The sequence below is a fragment of the Cryptomeria japonica genome, chromosome 6, assembly GCF_030272615.1.
Source record: "Cryptomeria japonica chromosome 6, Sugi_1.0, whole genome shotgun sequence".
In the NCBI taxonomy this organism is placed as follows: domain Eukaryota; kingdom Viridiplantae; phylum Streptophyta; class Pinopsida; order Cupressales; family Cupressaceae; genus Cryptomeria; species Cryptomeria japonica.
In genome coordinates this window covers 486,028,559-486,047,302 of record NC_081410.1, presented here as the reverse complement: position 1 = coordinate 486,047,302, position 18,744 = coordinate 486,028,559, and positions in this window count along the sequence as shown.

Genomic DNA, 18,744 nt, shown 5'->3' with positions numbered 1-18,744 from the left:
AAATTGAAATGTCATTCCCATGAAATTAGGAGAAAAAGAGGAGAGAATTGAAAAATTAGAAAATTGGAAAATTAGGAATTAGAAAATTGGAAAATTAGGAATTAGAAATTGATGAAAAATTAGGAAATTAGGAATTAGGAGAAATTAGGTAAATCAATTAATAATTTGTCATTTATTAATTAACTCACAAAAAGAGGAATAATTAGTTAGCCAATTAAATAAACATTTGATTGTGACACGAAGACTTAGGATAAATAAATAATTTATTTAATCCTAGAGGGGGAAATGACAAATAGGGTTAAATGAATAAATCATGAAACCCTAGAAGATGAATTAGAAATGCAAGAATGACAATTAGGTCTTGACAAAAGATAATTGACGTCGATTCGATTTGATCATGATTCTGACTGACAAGGGACCAATGCTGACAAACGATTTGATTGATAAATGCGCCAATTGATGTGATTGAGAAAGACAATGATTGATGACAAATTGATCGCAAAATGACAAAATTGACAAGAAGACAAGGATCACTGACAAAATAGATTGCAAAATGACAAGATTGAAAATGTCAACGATCGATGACAAATCAATCACAAGAAAACAAGATTGATGACAAATTGATCAAAAGACAAGGATCAATGACAAATCGATCGCAAGATAATAAGATTGAAAATGACAACGATCGATGACAAGATTGATAAGAGGACAAAACCCTAATTAGGATTGACGATGTCCAAAATGATGACAAATGAATACGCACATTGATGCGACAGGATAAGATTGACCAAAATCATGACTAAAGATTATTGTCAACAAGACCAAATTTGAGAGCGAGAAAAATGAAGAAATGCAGAAGAAAGACTCGATGCTCGCAAATGATAAAGACCAAGTGCGAATCATAGGAGAAATGTTAATGTGACACAAAAAACCCTAAAATAAGGCAATGCGCAAATGTTAAAGTACGACTCCACAAGCGTTGACCATTTTTAGACGTCTACAGTAAGCCTTTAAGATGGTCTCCAATTTTAATTGGAGATTAGCTCTCTTTTTTGCCTCTTTCTCTTCTACTGCCACATTGAACTTTGCAGTTTCCACAACTATCCTTGCAGCTTCCACTACCCCTATATCTTGGACTCTCTTAACAATCATGCCTCCTAGGAGACTAGAATCTGATGCACTTTTCCTCCATTTGTTCTCATCTTTCTTGAGTGACCACATGACTAGAGCAGCATTATCCTTGCTGAAGGTCACTCCTTCCATTGGCTTTTTTTCCTTCCTCACTACTTCAAGAACAAGAGCATCAGCTATATCCCATTCAGGGAGGATTAACACACCAGCTTTAGACACCATCTCTCTTCCTTTCTCAGGGGTAATAGTCTTAAATTCTTCCATCATTTCTTGCTTTATTTCTTCTTCCACCTTAGTTGCATCTCTGAGAGGCTGTTCACTCTTCCTCTGCTCACATCTGACCTTGAATTGTTCCATGTTTTGTTTCCACACAAATTGCATGAAAGCCCCTATTGTAAAAAAATTACTGTCAGCCAAGAATTCCTCACTAGCTTGCTTAACAGTAAGGTCTAATTATTTGCCCTTTATCTCACCATCAGTCAAGTTTATTTCAACACTAGGTGGCTCTTCTGGCATCCCCTCTTGGGTCTCCTCATAGGTATAGGAAATCTCACTGAGACTTCCTAACTGTAATAATTGTTTAGCCACCGCTTGCTCATCTCCTATGTGGATAGGGGATTGAGATGGATAATACTGAGGCTCATCGGTTTCAACTTCCTTTCCTACCCTTTGCCTTTTAGGGGAATCTTGGATGTCAATGACATCCTCAATTTCTCTTTTCCCTATTGAAGTGGAAGGCTCACCTGTCACTAGCATCATCACAATGTAGTTTGATTTCTTATGCATTACATAGTCACTAGGTGGGATAGCCTTAGCAAAAGCAGGCTTAGCTAGGACCAATTTAACCTTGTCAGGATCATTTTGCATTATAGCCTCCCTTTTTTCTTTCAAGGTTTGCATGAGGTCTTCAAAATAGAGAATCAAGAATTTGATTTTCTCCTCAAAAGGGTTGAAGCTAGAAAGAGGGTCATAGCTACTATCAAATTGATGGATAAAATCAAGTGCCCTCTTATATGCAACCCACTTCTCCTTCCTCAGTTCCTGCTCATCTAAGCTGAATTCATTCCTAATTAAATCTTCAGGGAATTGAAATTGATGGGGCCTACCTTTACACAATGCCCTCTTTCTAAACATGCCATTGAAAAAGTCCTCAAGGTCTGCACATCTTGAAACTGCAGTTGACAACCTATATGGCTTAAAGAATTCTTCAAAATATTTCCAGCCACCTTTAGTAATTACAAAATGATGGGCCATGGTGATAGTTGGGAAAATGGTCCCTTTACCCCTATTGGTCAGCTTTGCCTCTTGTACTCCTCCAATTTGTCTCAATACTTTTGCAATTCCTATCTTCAATGGGACCTGATAGGGCAGTAGGTAGGGAGTACCTCTAAAACCATACACTCTGAAAACAGTAGAAACAGGGTACAAATACATGTCTCCCCAATTGTGAACAATCTTAATACCCTTTGCAAACTCTTTAGGTCTGAGGAATTCCAAGAGAGCCTTAGGAATCCTAGGGTTTTCTATGCATAAAAGAATTCTAATCTTAGATGCAAAGCATCTACCAAACTTCAAAAAACTAGCATCTTCTCTATCACAGGATAAAATAGTGCTCCAAAGTTGGACAAGCATCTCTTCCTTATCCTTTACCTTGACCAAGTCCATTTCCTTTGCAAAATAGTTAGCACCTTTGAACAAAAACATGTGCATTAACAGGGAGTACCATCCAAACGGCCTATCTACCTTGCCATTCTTTATCCCTACTAGTCCTGCATGAATTGCATCAGTAAGGTATGGCACATTATTAAATGTTATTTCCATAGAGGGGTTCAAAATTTGTGCAATCATTAGCATGTAATGGGTTGGCATTTTTTTCTCAGCATCTTCTCCAAAGATCTGACATAGTGCCCAATACATACCCTTAGCTCTCAGAGTAAACAAATTGAGGGAGAATGGTTCCATTGTACTAGGGACTACAACTGTTAACCCTCCTATCTTAACAAAGAATTCTTTCAATGGGCCGCTCCTAAGATGATCCCTTTGTGCATTGTAGATCTGGGCTAATGACTCAAAATCAATAGGTTCTAACAAATTGGAAGCCTCACTGAGTTTAAATATGTTTTTGAATGCATTATCTTTTATTTCAATTGGGGCTGATCCTTTCACACTCCTGATACATCTTGCTATAGGGTCATAATTTTGTGCAATCAAGGTCAACAAATCTACATCCATGAATACACCAGGGACCACAAGCTTCCCCACATCCAATTCCCATATGCTATTCAAAGGGGCTGGGGAATGTCTCTGCCCAAAACCTACTTTGAATAGTCCTAAACCTGACATCTCTATTTCAGGGTCCCTTAACCAATTGCCTTTATCATACAGGCCATCCCCAATTCTCAGATGAGGGTTCTTTGGTACTAATTCTTTGGCCTTAGCCCTGACATTGGTAGACATGGTTAACTGCTCTAAAAAATCATCACAAATGTTCCTGTCCTAGTAATTCACTTTTCTTTTCAACTCCCTTCTTGGTGCCATCTTGAATATGCAACTATACCAATTGAAACTTGCATAGACCTCTAATGAAACAATTCACACAGTAAGGACTGAAATCAGACTAGAAATATCAAGAAACAACACAAAAACCTGTTATTCGCTTGAAGAAAACCGCTCCACACCAATTGCTCTGCAACAAACTTTGATGAAATAATGCTAACAATCAAGTTGATGCGGACTCTAATATGACAAGTTGACATTGAATTTCAGGAATTAACTCCACATGCTTTGGCCATCACCTCAAAATTGAATTCACAAACCGAATTCAAAAACAGGCTCTAACGGGTTATAACTTCTCTGAGTATTTTCATTATTTCGCTCTTTCTCTATTTCATAGAACATAAAACCTTTGCACTTTTCTTTCATGAAGCAATGTTGGCCATTGGATTACAAGAACTTACACTACCTTTATCTCTGTCTGATCTCTCTGTGTTAGTGTCGGGCCCTACCTTCTTTTCTCTATTTCGCAGGCTTTAACACTCATGCACTTTTCCTTCACGAAGCCACACCAGCCACTAGATCAAGCTCTAACTGCCTGGTCTTTAACTCCAACAATGACCATTGGTTTCACTAACTAATCGCACCTCACCTTAATGGCTAATAGTTTTTGCCATTTCGCAGAGACTAAGCTGCAGGCATTTTCGGGCCACGAAATAACGATGACCATTGGATCAATCATGAGATGAATATCTTTTAACAAGATTTAGACCCTTCAAGTGGGCCCTTTATCTCAGAGATCACTTACATCACCTCGTCATTGGTTAACAAATGCCACATGGTAGTCGACCATTTGCCCAAGAAGTTCCATCGGGTTCCATTCTGAATCTGCCACGTGCTTTGCTTCACTATTCTCCACATAACTATCGGTTGAACCAAGGTGGGCCATCAACTACCCTTTAGAGCCACATGTACTGGACATGTCACTATTACACTCTAGGAAACACACCATCTGTCCTGCCATGTCATGCCTTCATGTGATTGCCACCTATCTTTCACCATTTCGTGATGACTAACTTGCGATCATCTTGTCTTCGCGAATCCACGGGGGTCGTTAGATCTCAGGAACTTGCCTGTTGCTTATCCTTTCTATGACCACCTCACCTAGGCCCACCACCTTTTCGCTACCTCACAATAGGTAGAACACATGCATCTTATGGCTGCGAATCAACGCGAGTCATTGATCCTTTTCCAACCCGATCACCCTTTAACCAAGGAAAGTTTCTCATCTCTGGGACCCGCCACGTGTTTTCACTATTTCCCAAAACTTATTTCATGTGCATCTCGGGCTAGTGAATCAACACGAGCCATTGGATCATGATCAAGATGTAGGTGTTTAATCTGACGGTCAACCCACCTCCCGGGCCCGCTTAGGCTTTTCGCTACTACATGAACATTAACTTGCTAGCAAAGTCACTTAACAAAACAATGACAACCACAAGATTAGCAATGAGTTGCACCATATTTAAAGGGCCCGAAAAACATTAGAACAAGGTAAAGTAAAGGCACATAAATTTAAAAAATTTAAGGGACTGCCTAGGTAAATAACTAATAGGGGGACACTTCTCATGATAGACCGACCCTTTTTTAAGTGACAAAAGTAACACATGAATAGAATCATAAGGGTTTTTCTCAAAAACTGGAAGGGTTAGAACTCAAAACTTAAACCCTCTTCTGACCTAAGACAATCAAAGGCAACAAGGCCATACTAGACTCAAATTTTTTGTAGACTTTTAGCCAATTATGGATCAAGAATATCCATTTTTTAAATAGTGATAACATAGTTTCCCTTTAAATATTTGTGCCCGCACTTGTATTTTCCTAAGTCTGAAATTCCTAAATATTTTGGTGGGTTGTTAAATACAAATTGAATCTAACAGTTCACACTTCCCTATAATCAAAGATGCGAGGATTATAAAGACCATGACATTGCGAGATTGTACAACATGTTTTTAGTAGAAACCGACAAGGTTGGTAGTATAACCAGTCAAAGCATTGTGTTACCGATTCTCAGGCGGTAAAAGTTGGTTTACTAACAATCCTATCAATTTGCACATGTTCAAAATGAACATAGATGTTTTGTCTTCAGGTAAAAGGTGCTCGATTTTTAATTCTAAAGGAGTTAACGAGCATTGTGCAAAGCAGTAAAGTTTGAACAGATCTAATGGCCCCCATATCCCCGTGATGGAAGTTGTAAGGATGTTATGGACTGCAACATCATGAGATGATGCTACGTTTCTTGGGTTGGCCAGGAAGACCTATGGTGGGGCCACTAACGGAGTTTGGTCAAAAGATGATGTGGTGATAATTAGTCATGATTTTGTGGGTCTATTTATACATATAGAAAGTCAAGTACTGAGTTGACAAGAGATGATCATTGGATTTGCCAATTGGGAAGATGATCGATGGCCAGGTTTTGAACTTTTTTATATGTAGAGTTATGAGTTGTTGTTTCGCTCATGCGAGTAGTAATGGCAGATGACACATTTGCGTTCTTTTCCAGGCAATAATTAAAGACTCTTAAAAGGTTGTTCTTCATTTGTAAAAGATTTCATAGCAATCCAGAAGGTTTTCTTGCTGCTAAAGAAGGTCAAAACAACTCTTTACAACACAAAATTGCCATCTTTCTGGTGAAAATCAAAGTAGTAAGTTTATCTAAGCCCTCCATCTAGTCTTAAAACAAATTGATGTTATAAATTGTGCGTGAAAGTTTTAAAAAGAGAATTCAATTTTTTCTTGGGTTAGGTGCTAGACAAAGAGTAGTGAAAATTGTTTCAATTACTATGGTAATTTAAACTCTTGTACTAGCCCTAGCTTTTCCTTCCTAAATTTGGAGTTATAGTATAAATCCCTAGTTGCAAAAGATGTCTCCCTCATGGAAACATTTAGGACAAGTGGATTATATGAAAATAAATCTATATGATGATTTCTTGGACCAATTGAAGCCCTCTACAAATGATAAACAACAGGGGCAGAGATTTGTGAATGGAAAAACCCTAGGGAAAGGGTTAACTGATAAATCATTCTGCATGGTGGATGCTAATATACCAATGACTAGGTTAGAAATGTTTAAGTCACGACATGGACAAAGAAATTTGCATTCCCCATTATCTAGTCCTTGGCAGTACTTTTTGGGTAAGTTGGTAGTATCAGGTGTTTTCATGGATGTCGACCTACTCAAAGTTGTTGTAGATAGATATGACCCACTTTCAAGGGTCAACAGGGGAAATGATGGAGAAATTCTATTAACCATTAGAATGGAAGAGTTCCAAAAGATTTTTGACCTATATGAACCATCTCTGAGCCTGGTGTAGATAAATTTGAATGAGCAAAAGGCAGAGTATTACAAGATGAGGCAATTCATTAGAAAGAATTTCCTTGTAATGCATTTAGCCAGAGAAAGGATTACAATATACCATATTGGCCCTAGCTCAAAGGAGCCATTCCCAATTGGTGCTTTTGGTCCCTATTTTCAGGCTACTTTCTTCTCTCTATGTCAAATATTGGGTTTTAATCCAATTACAGTGATGCTACTTGATTTTATGTACATGGCTATACAAATACATCATCCAGACTATACAGTAGTCTTCGGCATTCCCCTTACCTTGAGGAAAATATTCATGAGGGGTTACTGGACATTAAGAATCAAGTAGTTGGTGCAAAATTCTCCTGGTATTCTTTACTCATGTTTATATTCCTTTTTAGGAATGCAGATTAATTTGTGGGTACCATGAACCTCAAAAGGACAATTGATAACAAGGAGATTCCAGTACACCTTTGGAGCACAGATATGTCTTGGGATAGACAGGAGGCCAACTTTGTAGGGTTTGATAACAATTTTGCTTCTAGGTTGAGGCAAAAGTTGATAGTAAATCCGCCAAAGATTCCTAAAGAACTGCATGATTTTGTGAGACCCAAGGAAAGAGTACCTATTGCTAGGATTGAACATAATTGGTGGGATTTTATGCCTTACTTTGTAAGTATTGTTATCAAGATTTATGGTTTCTCCAGACAGCCACATGTACTTCCCTTCAATGTTGCTCTGAGAATGGATTTTGTTGAGGTGATGTGGCAATTAGGATGCATTCAGGATAAGGATTTAAAAGGAAGGGAAAATGAACATTTTCCTTGATTACACTATTATCCCTTACTTTGTAATTTTGAAGGGATGATATGAACACTTACACAAATTATTTTCTCTATATCATTTGGGGGTATGTATATCTAGAAACAGTGATCCTGAGGGGTTTTACAAAACTTTTAGAACAAGAATAAAAGGAACTATGTTGCCCCATGTCCACAATTTTCCAGAGGACTTAATCAGGAATGAATTTGATTCCATAACTCAGGAATGGAGAAAAGAGAAGTGGATAATCTTTAGAAAATTATGGGCTGCTATCCAAAAGATGGATCCAAAATATGACTCATTAAAGGATTTTTTCCCATTCTATACTAAGATTGATTTTGTTATGAAAAATTTTGAGGATCTGAAGAAGATCTTAAAGGAGAAGATAGCCAAACTTGAAGAAGTTCATGGCTGACAACAATCAAGCTCACAAAGTCCTTTATCTTAGAGAGCAGGTGGTAGGGTAGCAGGGAGGCCTATTCAGGAAATTTCTCACAAAAGAGAAAGAGAAGTAAGAAGTGATGAAGAGGGTAGTAGCAATGATAGATAAGGAGAAAGGGTAAGAAGATGATTTCAGAGCCTTTCCCTAAGATACAAACTAAGACTCTTCAAGGAGTCAGGAACATTGATCTTGAAGATTCAGACACAAGTCCTTCACCATCAGCTATATCTTTTTCACCAGTAAGGCAGTGTGAGAAACAAATGGAGGAAGATATGTTCATTGCAACAAGTGCAGAAATGCAATTTAGTGTTCCTGTTTTGCCTCCTAATTTGGAGTTGGATCTTACTCCCTTGGATATCCAGGGTAAAGCGTTCAAAGTTGCAAGAAAGGAGGCATGTGATAAATTTCTTGAGGATGATACTTTCGTAAGGAGCCCAAACTTTTTGCAGTTAGTATGGAAGACAAAGGTTGAAGTGTACAAAAGAAGAATTACTGAGAAGAAGGCCCAACAATAGACAGATCAGATCAAGAAAACCAAGAGGAAGTAAATAATAAAATGAGGGAAGAATTTAAGGAAATCACTATTGATGAGGGCATGAAAATTGTAAGTGAGGGTGGATTTTTGATCTTGCTAGAATGGGACATAACAGATGCAGTGGTATTTGATACAATTAGGAAATCAAAGGGTCACCCTTCCAATCAAGAAGAAGGAGGGTTATCATTAAGAAGATCATATTTTACAGATGATCATGCAACCTTGGCAATATGGGCACTAGATGAAGGGCCTAGGAAGCCTAACATTAGTGATTTGAATCTGAACTTGAGGGGAATCTTATGTTGGCATTGTGTTGTCATTGATGTCAACTGGTATGGGATGACCACCAGTAGAAGAGATGTATGTGCAACACTCCTATGTTGGAGTATAGGATGTGATATCTTGGATATCGCCTTGTGTTGCAGAACACCAGTAAGCTAAGGAAGATGACCTCAGGAGTCACCAGTACATAAGTTAGTGCCTGACTTGTGTACTGAGATAGAGAGGTGGTTGAGTGGTTGTTTGTGATGAACAAGCAGAATGTTATCTGAATCACATCAACACTGGAAGAGAAGATTGAACATGTCACCAGTATGCTATGAGGTTGGAGAATAGCAGGACTCCCATCGGATGAAGAGTCAATCATCATGAGAAGTAATGACTGACAGTGAATGTGCTCACATTAGATCACATGTGCCTATTTGAAGAGATGCACAAATAGGTAAGCCACATGAATACATTGTAGGATGCAGTAAACAAGGTGTCACTCCACCGGTAAGTGGATCTTATCTCCTATTATGCATTGTGTGCATTATAGTTTGATGAGATAAGAGTGAAGAAGTAAAGGGATGTACTTGAAGGTTCACACCAAATCTACCAGTGAATTGAGGGAATGCCTTAAGTGCATGTGATCAGGGATAAGGCAAGGCTAAGAAGATACAGTCAGAGTAGAATGTGGCTTGACTAAAGATTGATGATAGGGTGTCATCAAGAGTGTTTACTGATATGTATGTTCACCAATAAAATAGACAAGGGACATATGAAGAAGACTTCCCACTTTGTGGGAATGAGAATGATTTGGATGGACATGACTGGCCAAGTAGTTCCATCAACAGTTCAAGATGAGGGCATACATGATGAGGTAATCGGTACAGTGAGAGAGACCAATAGGGTTAGCAAACTGGCAGAAAAGAGGAACCGGTAGAATGTTTCATCGGTGATCCTATGTGGACCGACATGAAGAGTCAAGGTGGTAGAGTTGGTTGACTTGGATGCCACATGGAATCAAGATGGAAAATCTGCATCAGATGAAGATGGAATATACACCAATGAGGTAGGTGTAGAGTTGGTCGACTTTAAAGTAGACTGTGAAACTCAAGGTGAAGTTGCAGAAGTGCATGGCTCGAGATTAAACAGACAAGAGAGGATCGAGGATAGACTGATCAAGCATATCAGAGTAGTTGAAGCAACCCATCATGCCATTAATGGTGATTCACCAAGAAGTATGTTGATAGATCGTTTGCAAGTTGTTGAAGAAGGCATGTTTTGCAAGGCATGTTGATGGCAGAGTTGTGCAGATGGATGTCAGAGTGATCAGATCAAGCAAGATCTGATTGGATTTGGTTTTCCTCGAGGATGGTGAAGAAAAGCTAGCCACCTAGATTTTAAATGGGGCATTGGGGGAAAACCTGGCCATAAGTATGAAGGCCAAAGAGATTGATTATTGTTGTTGCACAGAAAAATATTGTGCTACTGTGAAGTGTGATACTTCTTCAAGAAAGAGAAAATTAGCCAAGTGATAAAAGAGCATCTAATAAGTGAGTGAGAGTAAGGGAGAACCTAGTTGAAGGATTCAACCGATAGGAGAGAAGGACCAGTAGTGTTCATACTAGCAAAGCACAAGTGAAGGAGGTTATAAAGAAGCTAGATAGAAAATCGGAAAATAGTTATATCGGTGAAGAGTAGTGAGTAAGGTGGAGATCCAACATAGGAGAAGAAGAGGAGAAGTGTACCAGTAGAGTTTACCAGTAGTTAAGCAGCAGAAGAGAAGCAGCAAGTGAAGAGCAGCAGAAGAATGAGTCGGTGTAGCAAAGAAGGTATCTCACTGACAGAGTAAGACATTTGACAAGGTTGCAAGATTCACTTGTAACAAGATAACTACTTTTGTAATTGAAGTTTACATTGTGAACACTGAGTTGTATCTTAGTGCAGGGGTTGTAGCTCCTTGGGTTGGTGCCCTAAAGTTAGGGGTTGGTGCTCCTTTGGGTTGTAGCCCATAAATCAAGTAGGGGTTGCATCTCCTTGGGTTGGTGCCCTAGGGTTAGGGATTGGTGCTCCTTGGGCTGGTACCCTAAACTTTGTAACTGTGTTTTCATTGTGATGCTAGATTGGAGCAATAGACTCCAACAACATTGCTCTCTAAGGTTTTTCCCATCTTGGGTTTTCCTCATATATGCTAGTGTTATGTGATGACCCTTGTGTGATTGCATTTGTGTTGGTCTCCCCACTAACCACTAAGCCTACATTGAGTTAGATTTATCAACCGATATGCTCACATAGGATTGCTAAAGGGAATATATTTGAGAACCACTGATTCACCCCCTCCCCCTCTCAGTGGTGCATTATGTCTAACATCTTAATTATAAAAAGAGCATCTAACACATCAAGTGTAGAGGCTACAAAGTTAAATGTTGATGTTTCTAAACTGGCACATGAGAGTTCAAAAAAGGAGGCTTCAGAGAAGGTTGAGCTGATAAGAAAGTTTGACAATCTTTACAATCATTATAATGCATCTTAGAAAATATGTGTGGAGTTGCAAATGAGAGTGCAACTCCTTAAGCAAGGACAAATAAAGGTTTCCTATCTTGCACTTACAGGGCCATCCTAGCCATCGACATCTAGGTCACCACCTATGGTCCAAGGAGGAGAACCAATTCAACTAGATACAAGTGTTGATGTCCTTGGTATGGCATTAGTCCCCTATGATGATGATGATGATGAGCCTGATACTACAAGATCACCTGAACCAAATGAGTCTTATCTTTTAGAAAGGATTGTTGAATTAGAAAATAAGCTAAAAGAGTCAAAAAATCAACCAGCTAGGCAACAAAATGATATAGTTAGCTCAGTCCTAAATCATTTAAATGAAAAAGTTGATAGCAGGTTAAACAATGTCCATGCCTTATATTCTTTTCTTTTCAATGCTATTCAAAACTTTAATGATGATAAAGAAGTGGCAACTCCCCTATTTTCAAAATGGTGGCAAAGAGGAAATGAGCTCAGAATGATGTCCATGGCCTCTAAATTTCATGCCGAGAGACCGCATGCACTCCAACCAACATATTTGTTGGTAAAATCAATACAGGAAGCCCAAATTTTTCCAAAGAATATAGAAAGAAAGGTAAGGGAATTGATGAAGAGTTTTAGTGACTTAGAACAAACTCTTTTGCCAGATATTGAAGATAGAGAAGGGGCAGTCAAGCCTTTAATATTTTGGAAGGAAGAGGTAGAGAGAGTCATCAATACCCAAGTAGAAATGATATGTGAAGGGCTAAATATGGATATGCTGAAGGATAGCATGAATAAAATAATTGCTACAAGATTATTTTTTGAAACTTTTGAAAGAGAGGCAAACCAACTAGCCATTAAGTATATTCCATACAGGGCAAAAAATGATGAAATCATGAATTCCAATTGGCCATCTAATGAAGACTATAGTGCATTGAGTAGTGTAGGATTTTGCCAAGATCAGGGGCACAATGAAAAGCATAAAAGAGACAATAGAATGACAAGAACAAACTGTATTCTCATCAATATACAAATGATCAATTGGATTAACCAATACAATGAATAGAGGCCTGCTTATATAAGCAAGGCCATATGGATGTATGAGCACACAAATATGACATGTGGCTCAATGAGAAACAAGGGTAAGTAAGAAATACTAGGGGTAGGTAGGAGAAATAATATAATATTCCACAAGAGGTGGATGACCCACCGAATGTGGAGTGTAACAGCAAAATAAGACCACAAAAGGTGGAATTTCTCCTACAAGCTCTATCTCTATGTGCACACTTCCCTAAGTGTCTCAAATCCAAACTACGAAGAGATGCATTATCATAAGTTAACTTAAGTAAGTGTAATAATATCCAAAATGAATATTTATTTACACCAGCACCCCCCCTTAAGTGCAACTTAGGGGAATGAAGACTCAAGTCAACAATGCAAGATGGGTCCCGGCTACTAGGCCATGATAGGTACCCGTGTACAATATGAAAATGCAAGCAAAACCATGCAATGCAATCTCTCATAAATGGAGAAAGGGAGAAAACCCAGTGGGAAAAAACTCCCCCCCAAAAGAGATATGAATGTACAAAAGACTCTCAAAGAAGAAGGACAAAACCTCAAAGAGGAAAAAGTCCCCCCCATAAGAGAGGAAAGAGAAGTCAGCTGACCCCCCCTACTGACACATCCCGCACCCCCAAGAGAGCTCACAATTGCTGGAACTTACTCTCGGTGAAAGGTTTGGTGAATATGTCAGCAACCTGCTCTGCTGTAGGACAATACTGCAAATCAATAACCTACTCCTGGATGAGCTCTCGGATATAGTGCATATGAATCTCGATGTGTTTAGTCTGCTGGTGCTAGACTGGGTTCTTCGAGATCGCAATAGCACTCTGATTGTCGCAATGTAGAACTGTCGACCGTGGAGTGGTGAATCCAAACTCTGTGAGAATCTGCTGGAGCCAAATGGTCTCAGTCACTACGTTAACAGTGCTTCGATACTCAGCCTCAGTCGAAGAGAGAGCAATAGCATCTTGCTTCTTGCTCTGCCAACAAATGGGGCCTGAATGAAGGTGAAAACTATAACCAGAAGTAGACTTATGATCAACTAGATCGCCAGCCCAATCGAAGTCTGTGTAACCAACCAAGTGAAGTCATGTGCCTTCTACATAGTGAATCCCATAGTGATGTGTACCCTGGATGTAATGAAGGATGTGTTTGGCGGCTTTCTAATGAAGCTCATGTGGTTCCTGCATGAAGCAGGAAACCATGCCAACTGCAAATGAAATATCAGGGCGTGTATGAGTCAAGTAGATGAGACTACCAACAAGCTGATGATACAAAGTGGCATCAACTGGTGGAGAAGAACACTGAGCCTCAAGCTTGACTCCTAAAAGAAAGGGAGTCAGGGCAGGCTTACAATCAGCCATATGAAAGCGTGCAAGTAGATCAAGAGCATACTTGGGCTGCAATAGTGTAATCCCAAAAGGTGACTGTGAAATCTCTATCCCGAGAAAGTAGTGCAAAGGACCCAAGTCAATCATAGCAAATCTGTCATGCAAAGTAGATTTGACCTTGCTAATGATGGATGAAGTACTCCTTGTAATGATCAAGTCATCAACATAGAGCACAAGTATCAAGTGAGAGTCATCCTATCACAAAATGTAAACATTCAGATCAGAATGACACTTGGTGAACCCTGCGGAGAGAAGAAAGGAATCCATCTTGGCGTACCAAGCCCTGGGGGCCTGCTTAAGGCCATAGACAGATTTCCTTAGTCTGCAAACCAAGGAAGTATCCTGGATGAAACCCTATGGCTGCTCTATATGAATCTCCTCATCAAGATCACCATGAAGAAAAGCACTCTTCACATCCATCTGATGTACAACCCAACCATGAGCTACAACAATAGCAAGTGTCAAACGAATGGAGTTCATCTTGGCTACGAGTGCAAAGGTCTCAGTATAGTCAACACCTGCAACCTGAGAAAAACCTTTTGCAACAAGCCGAGCCTTATACTTATCCACACTACCATCCACTACAAACTTGGTCCGATAGATCCACTTACATCGAACCATCTTTCTCCCTTTAGGGAGATGGACTAAATCCTATGTGTTGTTCCTCATCAAGGAACTATACTCTTCCTCAATAGCTTGGTCCCACTCAAGAACCCCTGATGCTTCCCTAAATGTCTATGGATCAGAAGTGGTAGCAATGAATGTATGTGGAAGATCCTGATGTTGTGATTGAGTTCTCCATGTATCTAAAGGATCCCCAACAAGAGAACCTACGGACTCAAGTGTGTGTCGAGCCCAACGAGGTCTAGGTGGAGGTGGAGAACGAGGCTCCTCAACTGCAAGTGGAGCCTGCGGAGGTGTTAACCTATGAGTCGGAGTTGAGGGATTCTCATCATCGAAATCACTAACATCACTATCCACAATGGAGGAAGGTGGAGGAGGTAGAGAGGCTAAGCTAGGAGAGCTTTCCTCAAAGTGAACACTCCTCTCAATGAATACCTCATGTGTCTCTAGATCCATCAATCTATATGCCTTAACACCCTCAGGATATCCAACAAATATGCAAGGCCGACTCTGAGGTTCTAATGCCTTGCATTTTTGTGGAGGTATGTGAGCCCATGCTGGACACCCAAAGACTCTGAAATGTCTCACAATCGGTTTCCTACCAGCCCAAGCTTCAAAAGGAGTAATACCTTGCAAATCTTTGTGAGGAACCCGATTTTGGATGTGTGTGGCACAACTGATAGCCTCTGCCCAAAAGGTGGGATCAAGAGAATGTGCATGTATCATACAGCTAGCCATTTCTTTGAGAGTTCTATTCTTGCATTCTGCAACCTCGTTCTGCTGTGGAGTGTATACTACAGAATGCTGAAGATCAATCCCCTCAAATGTATAAAAATCCTCAAGTCTTTTGTTCACATATTCCCTTCCATTATCTGTGCGAAGAATCTTGACCACTTTCCCTAATTGCTTCTCCACACGAGTCTTGAAGTCCTGAAATCTGTCAAATACTTCACTCTTATGAATGAGAAAATAGACCCAAGTGAAGCGGGAGTAGTCATCAATGAAGGTAAGAACATAGCGGGCCTTACTAAATGAAGGTGTTGGAAATGGACCTGCTACATCGCTGTGAACAAGTTGAAGAACTTCCAAAGCTCTCCAAGCTTTCCCCTTATCAAACTTCTCTTCGGGATGCTTGCCCATGGAACAACCTGAACATACACCCTCTGAAAAACTAATTCGAGGTAGACCTGTGACCATGTCTTTAGTGCTTAGCTACTAAAGATAGTGGTAGTTGAGGTGACCAAACCGCTCATGCCATAGCTTACTTTCTGAATTTGAATGAGTAAGCAAGGCCCTAGAAGGTGAACTTGGCACAAAGTGGGAGAATGAATAAAGCCTTGAGTTGTCATTGACTTGTCCCACTACTACCAAGGCATCATCATCAAATTCCTTTACCACAATTGAATTTGGTGTAAACTCAACCTTTTTCCCATTCCCATAGTGAGTGATTTGGTAGATGGAGAGAAGGTTGGTAGACAAGTTAGGAACATAGAGAACATTCTCAAATGTTCCATCATCCATGTCAACTGAACCTTTCCCTTCAACCTCTACTTGTGTGTCATCACCTATGTAAATGTGAGGTACCTTAGATGGCTCTAATGAAGAAAACTGCTCCTTTGTAGAACCCATGTGATATGAGGCACCCAAGTCAAGTATCCATTGCTGTGAAGAACCTATTGTAGCCACAAATGCTTGCCCTTTTCCCTTAGACGATGAGGAAGTGGAAGGAGATGATTCCTTCTTTGTGTAGGTGGATGGCAAGTTGATGTTGTTTTTCTTAAGAAGATTGGTTAACTCATCAACTTGCTTTATGTGGCATCGATGCTCATCATGACCATACTTCTTGCAATATGCACAAGTTGGTTTATCCTTCTTAGGTGGTGTCCCCTTCTTGGAAGAGGATGAAAAATCACCTTGTGATTGAGAGGATGATTGTCCTTTTTCCTGGTGTGGCTTAGACTTAGATTGCTTCTTCTTCTTGTTGGAATCTTTGCCTTGACTTCCTTGATTCCCTTGATTAGCCACCAAAGCCTTGGACTTTGAAGACTTGAGAAACCCCATGTTCAACAACTTAGTTTGTTCCAATATCAACATTTCTGTGAAAGCATCAAATGAAGGCATAACATAAGAACTCCCCACTATCAAACGATGAGTTTGGAAGCTAGATACAAATGCTGCATATTTTGGTGCAAGCTTGTCCAACAAGTTGAATATCAACTGAGCATCCTTTTTGTCAATTCCACAATCCTTAAGCTTTGCTCTTAGCTCATTTTCTTTGGTGACATAATCTTGGATTGTATCAAAATTCTTGGGATCCAAGTTGGTGAGCTCATTGTCAATTTGATAGCCTCTGATTTCATCAACTTGTCCATACAATTTCTGAAACATATCCCAAGCCTCCTTGATTGTTTTACACTTCTCAATGTGAAAAATGAGGTCATCTGATACATACTTGCGTAAGGTTCCAAGAGCCATGCAATTCTTTGTGAGCCATTCTAATTGAGCAATTGGATCAGCCTTAGGATCAGGTGGTGCTATAATTGTTCCATCTATGTAGTGTGTGAGACCCTTTTACATTAATTTACTCCATACTTTAATTTTCCATGATGCATAATTATGTGGAGTTAGAGGTGAAAATTTATTAGGACTCATTGCAACAAAAATGGAAAGAGCACAAAGAGAGGCACAATCACACAAGACACCCCCCCAAATTCACTCAATCAAAGAACCCCCCCCAAATGTGATGATTTGACACTTTATACTTAGTGCGTATACAATGGGCCACTTGCAAAAAATGGCAAAGTGGACTTCTGATTTACAATTTTACAACTGCCTCAATAAGGCCAAAAGAGTCTCAATTCACTGTGGCGCTGACGTCAGCAATTCACTGTGTTAAATTTGATGGCCGTATGATCGTCGCAAAAACTTTGCCTCCTTGCTGACTGGGCATCCGTACTGTACGGACTGCTGACTGGGCAGATGACTGTGCAGGCTATACCGTACGGATTTGCTAACGTGCACGATGACCTGGCGGCTCTACGTGGTGGGTGACATGTCGTATGGACAACTGTGTGAGAGCCATGTGGTGGGGTCCTGGAAGCTGACTGGGCTCCTGCGTTGCGGCCGTAGGTGACTGGATGGTCGCCGAAGGCCTCTACCGGCGGAGTCGGTGTCCTGGACAGCAGGAGGGGGCTGCGGTCACCAGAGGAGGAAGCCGCGTGGACGGGACGGGACGACCGGAGGCGGCGACGGGGACCTGCACGGGTGGCGGCGCGTGGACCTGCACGGGCGGCGTTAGCGAGCAGAGCGCGAAGACCAAGAGGTACGGAGGTGGCAACGGCAGGTGACGTGGGCTTGCAGCACCTGCAACACCTGGGACACGCAAGTATGGTGTACGGCGGGGGTTTGCGGACCCCCCAAAAACCAAAAAATCTTTCTTTTTTTTAAATTTTTTTTTTTTGATTTTTTTTTGTTTTTCAACTTTTTTTTCGAAATTTTTTATTTTTTCGAAAATTTTTAGACAATATGAATTTTTTTTTTTTTTCGAAAAATTAATAAAAATTTTTGAAATCCATACGATAATAGCCAAAATGGGGAAAAAAAATTTCTCACCAAAATAGGTCGACTTTATAGTCGAAATTTATGGAAACGGCCTCCTGGATTCAACGATGATGTCCAAATCGCTGTATGACGCCCCCAAAAAATGAAGATCCCCAAATCCGAAAATAGAAGCCTTCCACGATGTCTCCAAAAACCGATCAATGAAGCCCCAATAGCTCTGATACCATGTAGGATTTTGCCAAGATCAAGGGCACAATGAAAAGCATAAAAGAGACAATAGAATGACAAGAACAAACTGTATTCTCATCAATATACAAATGATCAACTGGATTAACCAATACAATGAATAGAGGCCTGCTTATATAGGCAAGGCCATATGGATGTATGAGCACACAAATATGACATGTGGCTCAATGAGAAACAAGGGTAAGTAAGAAATACTAGGGGTAGGTAAGAGAAATAATATAATATTCCACAAGAGGTGGATGACCCACCGAATGTGGAGTGTAACAACAAAATAAGACCACAAAAG